Below are 7,055 nucleotides of genomic sequence, written 5' to 3'. Positions count from 1 at the left end.
CCAGTACCATGCTGTCTTGACCACCACAGCAGTGTAGTAGGATTTGAAATCAGAGAGTGAGATGTCTCCTACCTTGTTTCTCTTCTTAAGGAGTGCTTTGCTTATTCGGGGCCTCTTTCCATTATTGCTCATGGGAATTAAAATGGTACATCCACTATGAAAGGTTGTCTGGCACGTTCTCAAAAGTTGGAAATAGAAATGCCCAACAATTTGACCCAACAATTCCACTACTGGGAATATGCCCTACAGAAACCAGGGCCATGACTCAAACAGATGTATGCACATCTATGCTTATTGATACATTGCTCACAACAGAAAAAAGATTCAAGAAACCCAAGTGCCCATTAACAAATAGAAAATCTATAATACATTCACACAATAGACTATTATGCAACAATGCAAAACAGTTAACTCATAAAACATTACACAACACAGGAGAGCATGGAGGACATTATGCTAAGTGGAATTTTTCAGTTAAAAGGACAAAAACTGCACAACACTGCTGTTTAAAATACAACAGATGGAGGGTGGGATTGGGGAGAAATTAAGTAAATCGTGTATAGATAATGAACACTGCAATAGAATATGAGGGAAAGAAATATCTAAAAGAAAAAAAAATATATATATATGCTGTTGTTTACTGCCATCAAGGCAAGCCTGACTCATAGCGACCTTATAAACAAAAGACCTGAAACCTTTCTAAGTCATTTCTCAAAGTTCATAAACCTATATTTGCCTATATGTGTGTGTATACATTTGCCCATATGTGTGTGTATACATGCATATATACATACATACATTATATGTATGACAACAATCTGGTGGGTTGGGAGAGATGGGTGGAAAAATTTTGCAACAATAAAGACAAATCTGAAAATGATTTGTCATTGTTATTTCAAATAATTTTTCTTCCAAGCCTTTGAGAATTCCTCTTACACATCTACTGTACTATTTAAATTTTCCCACAGCACATTTATGCTCCGTACCTTTCCCCATAAGCGTATTTAATTTTTAAGTTTCCATTACTATATCTTCAAAAGCACTAATTTTGTCTTCTACAGCAATTTCACACAATGTACAGGCCATATAATTTAATTTTCTCCTATGTAAAACTTACTTGAGCTTTCATGTCTCTAATATGTATACATTAACTTCTGACTTCTTGAATGTATAGGATAAAGTTAAAATATATAATATCATTATCTATTAATTATAAAATATTTAAAATTTATGAGTCTGTTTCAATGTATGTTTGCCTGATAATTTTTTATTGGATAGTAGACATTTTAAATTTTCTTTGTTGAATGATATTTTTCTATTCTTTTAAATATTTTTGAGGTTTGTTTTGGGATAAACTACTTTAGAATAATTTGATTCTTTGACAGTTGCTTTTTAAGGTTTTTCTTTTTCATTTTTGGCAGGCTTAGATAAATCCTTAGTCTATGGGTAATTCCCCCTTTCCACTACTAGGTAATATCTTGTGAGCATTCTACCTGATGCCTTACATATTATAAAATATTATACCCTGGTTGGTGATAAAATGAACTTTTTTAGCCTATCTGAATTCTGATTATATTCGCACCTGATCCTTTCCTATTTATCGCTCCGCCTTGGGTAGTCTACTCACATCCTTGTGCTGATCATCTCAAACCTCAAGGGAGATCTTCTGCTATTTTCTGGAATACTTGCTCCATACAATTCTTTCCTCTCTGAGCAGCTTGCTCCATTCTGATACTGTGCCCTGAAAATGTTAGCCTCTATTACCTACTGAATTCTCACCTCTGTTTTATCTATCCAGAGATACATGCAGGTTATGCTTGGCTCTTCTTTCATGTTGTTGTTGTTATGGTCCATTGAGTCACCTGCAACATGTAGTAACCCTATGTGCAATAGCTCTGATCTCTGTGCTCTATCCTGAACCAGTCTTACTGACTATGTCACACCTAGCCCGTTACCCAAGTTTACTGTGTTAATCCATCTCATTCGGGGTCATTCTGTCCTGTGCCATCCCTCTGTCTTTCCAAGCATGATGTCCTTCTCCAAGGACTGGTCCCTCCTGGTCATGGACCCAAAGTATGTGAGACAGAGCTTCAAAACCCTTGCCTCCAAGGAGAAATTTTATTTCACTCTCTCCAGAACAGACCTGTTTGTTCTTTTGACAGACCATGGTATGTTCAATACTCTTCTCTAGTACTACAACTCAAAGGCATTGATTCTTCTCTTCTGTCATCGTTAGTAATTGTCCAGCTCTCTGATGCATAGCAAGCAATTTTGAAAACCATGGCCTGGATCAGGTTCACCTTAGTCTCTAGACTGACATTGTTACTCTAGCATTTTGGAGAGGTCCCTGACAGCAGACTTCCCCAACGCAATTCATTTTTTGATTTCATGACTGCCTAGTGCCAAGATTGTTGATTGTGGAGCTGAGCAAGCTGACTTTGTTAATAATCTCAATCTTTTCTTTACCTATCATGGTGCTCGAAATTGGCCCAGTGGTGATATGTGCCTTCTTGATATTAAACTTCAAACCATTTGGAAGACTACAGTCCTTGGTTTCTGCAGCAAACACTTTAGATCCTCCTCAGTTTCAGCAAGCAAGGTTGTGTCATGTGCGTAATGTAGGCTGTTGATTAATCTTCCTTCAATCTTGATGCCATGTTCCTCCTCATAAAGCCCAGCTTCCCAAATGATCTCTTCCACTTACAGATTGAAAATGTATGGAAACAGGATACACCCTAATGCACTCCTTTCTTTATTTTGAACCATACAGTGTTTCCTTACTTTGTTCTTATGACTGCCTTTTGGTCCAACTATAGGTTTCTCATGAGCACAATCACGTTTCTGGGATTCCCATTCTTCTCAATGTTAGCCACAATTTGTTGTGATCCATAGTCAAATGCCTTTGCATAGTCAATGAAACACTGATAAACATTCCTTTGGTACTCTTTGCTTTTGGTCATGATCCATCTGACATTGATGATAATGTCTCTAGTGCCACAAATTCTTCTAAACCCCGTTTGTATTTCTGGTAGTTCTTTGTTGGTGTACTACTCCAGTTGTTTTTGGATAATGGCAGGATTTTTCTAGGGTGTGTTATCAATGATATTATTTGATAATTTTCATACTATTTCAGATCATCCATTTTTGGAATATGGATCAATATCAATGGAATATCAATAGAATCAATATCAATGGAATATCAATATGGATCTCTTCCAGTCAGTTGGCCAGGAACTTGTTCTCCAGATGTCTTGGCACAACCTGGTGAGGATGTCCAGGGCAACATCTATATGTTGAAATATGTCGATTGGTATTCCATCAATTCCTGGGGCCTTGTTCTATGTCAATTCTTTCAGAGCAGCTTAGACTTCCTCCTTCATCACCATTGCTTCTTGATTAGCTTTTGTTTAATAAAATTCTTCTGTGTCAGCCAATTCTATTTTGCTACAATGAGTCTGTGTATGCTTTCTATCTTCATTTAATGCTTCATGGATCATTCACTATTCTGCCCATAGTATCTTTATGTATTGCCACTTGAAGCTTGAATTTGTTCTCTAGTTCCTTTAGTTTAAGAAATGCCAAGTGAGTTTGGGCCTTTTGATTTTCCAACTCCAGTTGCTTACACATTTCATTATAATATTTTGCTTTGTCTTCTCAAGCCATCCTTTGGGATCTTCTGTTCAGCACCTTAACTTCATGCTTTCTTCCCCTTGCTTTGGCTTGTCAGTGCTCTGGAGTAATTTTTAGAGTCTCTTCTGACACCCATTTTAGTATTTTCTTCCTCCTCTGCCTTTGTAATAACTTTTTGCATTCTTTGTGGAGGATATTCTTGATATCATCCCAAAGCTCATCTGGTTTTTGTTATTAGTGTTCAAGCCCTCAAATATAATCTTGAGACGGTTTTTAAATTCAGATGGGATAGACTCAAGGTCAAATTTTGTTTCCTGTGGATTTGATTTAACATTCTTTAGTTTTAGTTTGAACCTGCATATGAATAGTTGATGTTCCACAATCATCACCTAACCTAGTTTTCACATCTTATATTGAGATTCTCCAATGATTCCTTCCACAGATATAATTGAACTGGTGCCTGTAAGTCACATCAGGTGAAACCCATGTGTATAGTCTGTGTTTGTTTCATATAAAAGGTATGCCAGGCATTAACCAGAGAAGTCATAGGGATTACCTCCTCTGTTTCCCGTCCTTCAACTATGGCTTTTCCTGGGCCACATGTTTTTCAATATCTGAAAAGAAGTGTTAACTCCAAATTTTGAATCATTTTTCATTTAGAGACATGAGGATCTAGCCAATTCTTGTTATTTCATCATAGCTGAAAGGGAAAGTCTGCTGACTTTATCTTAACTATGACATTGTTATTAAGAGTTAGCATTCATTGAGCACTTAGGTTGGAGTAAAGTATACCACCTACAGAGTGTCATTTAATTCTCACTATAATTTTGGGAGACATTTGGTGAACTCCTGCTGCATTTGTCTGTCTGGAAGCACTTCTGATCTTTTGCCATCAACATCGATACATCCCCTTTGTCATTTCCCCACTCTCTATCCTTCAGGGGGCCTTTCCTTTGGACACAAGAATGAGCATGTGGCCCATAACTGTCACCCCAAAGTCCACAGTAATTTTACAGAAGTAGGTCCAAATAAGGTTAGTAAGAATAGTAAGAATTTGTTAATTGAGGTTTTAGAAATGGATTATGTGCAGGATTAGCTTCTCCTTTTTTAAGGGTCACTTGCTGGGATGATTTAAGCTTAGATTTATCTTTGCTGTACCTCTCCCTTGCTTTCTTTTCCTCTGCCGTATGTAATATGGAAGAAGTCATGTGAGGATGAACTGAATTTCTACTCTTGGTAATTAAGATTCGTGGTTAAGATGGAGAAATATATAATAAATCTATTTTTTAGAAAAGCAAACTAGGCAGAATGAGCTGAGTGTAGAGCAAGCCAAGCATGCAGAACAGATGGAATTTGAGTGAGAAATATTAAAATAATTAGTTTGGGATCCTCTGTAGGGAGCAGTGATACTCTGCAGGGAGCAGTGTGCCTCAGCAGTGAGCAGCATACCTCGGTTGGGAGCAGCAAGCCTTGGCAAGGAAAAGCGAGTTGTGGCAGGACCCACCCACCAGGAACAAGTAGGACAGTGGGAATTTGAGTGAGGTACTTAAGGAGGAGACCACTGCTGATTGCTGGACCAATTATGGGACCCCCTTCACCTTACACAAGAGGGAGTGAGACAGCTAGAGATTGAGTGACTGACTCAGTTTTAAGGGAAAACTAAGGCTTCCTGGTTGTTCCATTCAGGTACCCCCGGCATGCACCCCCCTCCAAATGGATCTGTATGTGTGTTCCCCTTCAGCCTGTGTGTGTGTCTGCGCATGTGCCCACCCTATGTGCATCCACATGTGTGTGCCTACATAACCTTCTTCTGGAGCACTGACATCAGGTCAAGAACTGCCTATCACCCCAGGCATGAAAAACTACCACAGCAATTTCACAAAAGAAGGAGGCTACCTCAGTTCCTACACAAGCCCAAAACAAGCTATTACCCCCCCAAAATAATACAGTATCAATGAATTTCCTGTTGCCAGAAAGTCTGATGGAGCTTTCTGACACAGAACTTAAAAGAACAATTGTTGAATATTTTCAATGGGTAAAAGACAAACTTGAAGAATTACAGGACACTGAAAAAAAACAAAACAGGATTGGATAAAAAAAACAAAATCCATCAATATTTTATCTACAACACACACTTGGAAAATGAAGATAAAGAAAGACTAGAGATAAAAGTGTAGGAAAAAATACATCAAGCAAATGGCAACCAGAAAAAGCCAGTAATAGCAATATTAATCCCAGATAAAATAAATTTCAATGTGAAAAATATCACAAAGGACAAGGAAGGTCCCTACATAATGCTTAAGGGTCAATAGAACAAAAGGACATAATAATAATAATAATAATAAATATGTATGCACCAAATGAAAGACATGCAAAATATATAAAACAAGTATTAACAAAACAGAAAAAGGAAATAGATAACACTACTTTGACAGGTGGAGACTTCAATACACCACTCACAAGAAAAGATAAAACTACCAAAAAGAAACTCAACAAAAATGCTGAAGAATTAAACCATACAATAAACCAACTCAATCTCATAGATATTTATAGGCAAATGGACCCCCTCCCCCAAAAGCACAGTACACCCTCTTCTCCAAAGTACATGGAGTGTTCTCCAAAATAAATCACATTATAGGTCACAAGTCAAGCATCAATAAATTTAAAAAAACATAGAAATAATACAAAGCATCTTCTCAGACTACAAGGCTACAAAAAGTTGAACAACACCTTGCTTGAACACGAGTGGGCACTAGAAGAAATAAAAAAAATGAAATTAAAAGGTTTCTTGAAACAAATGACAATGAAACTCAACTTACCAAAACTTCTGGGAAACAGCCAAAGCAGTAATAGAGGTCAATTTATAGCAATAAGCAAACACATTAAAAGGCAGGAAAAAATGACCATTGACTCTCTAAACCCAGTATCTCCAACAAAATTGAAAAAGAACAGCAAGAAAACCTGACACTCTCTAAAAAAACAGAAATTATAAAAATCAGAGCTAAAATTAATAGAAAACAGAAAAGCAATTGAAACCATCAACAAAACTAGGAGTTGATTCCTTGAAAAGATCAATAAAATCGGCAAACCACTAGCAAAACTAACAAAGGCAAAGAAGGAAAAGACACAAGTAATGCACATCTGAACACTTCTCCAACAGGGTAAAAAGGGAAGCCACAGAGTGGGAAAAAGTATTTGGTAATAACATCTCAGATAAGGGACTTATATCTAGAATTTATAAAATACTTGATCACCACAACAAGATAAATGTAAATAATCTAATAGAAAAATGGGCACAGAATATGAACAGACACTTCACCAAAGAAGACATTCAGATGACTAACAAGCACATGAAGAAATGTTCAAAATCCCTAGCTCTAAGAGAGATGCAAATCAAAACAACTATGAAATATCATCTCACCCCC

Source organism: Elephantulus edwardii, unplaced genomic scaffold, assembly GCF_000299155.1.
Source record: "Elephantulus edwardii isolate Elephantulus edwardi_28Jun2011 unplaced genomic scaffold, EleEdw1.0 scaffold00152, whole genome shotgun sequence".
NCBI classification, from domain to species: Eukaryota; Metazoa; Chordata; class Mammalia; order Macroscelidea; family Macroscelididae; genus Elephantulus; species Elephantulus edwardii.
The sequence above is the reverse complement of the archived record's forward strand: the minus strand, read 5'-3'. Positions refer to the sequence as shown.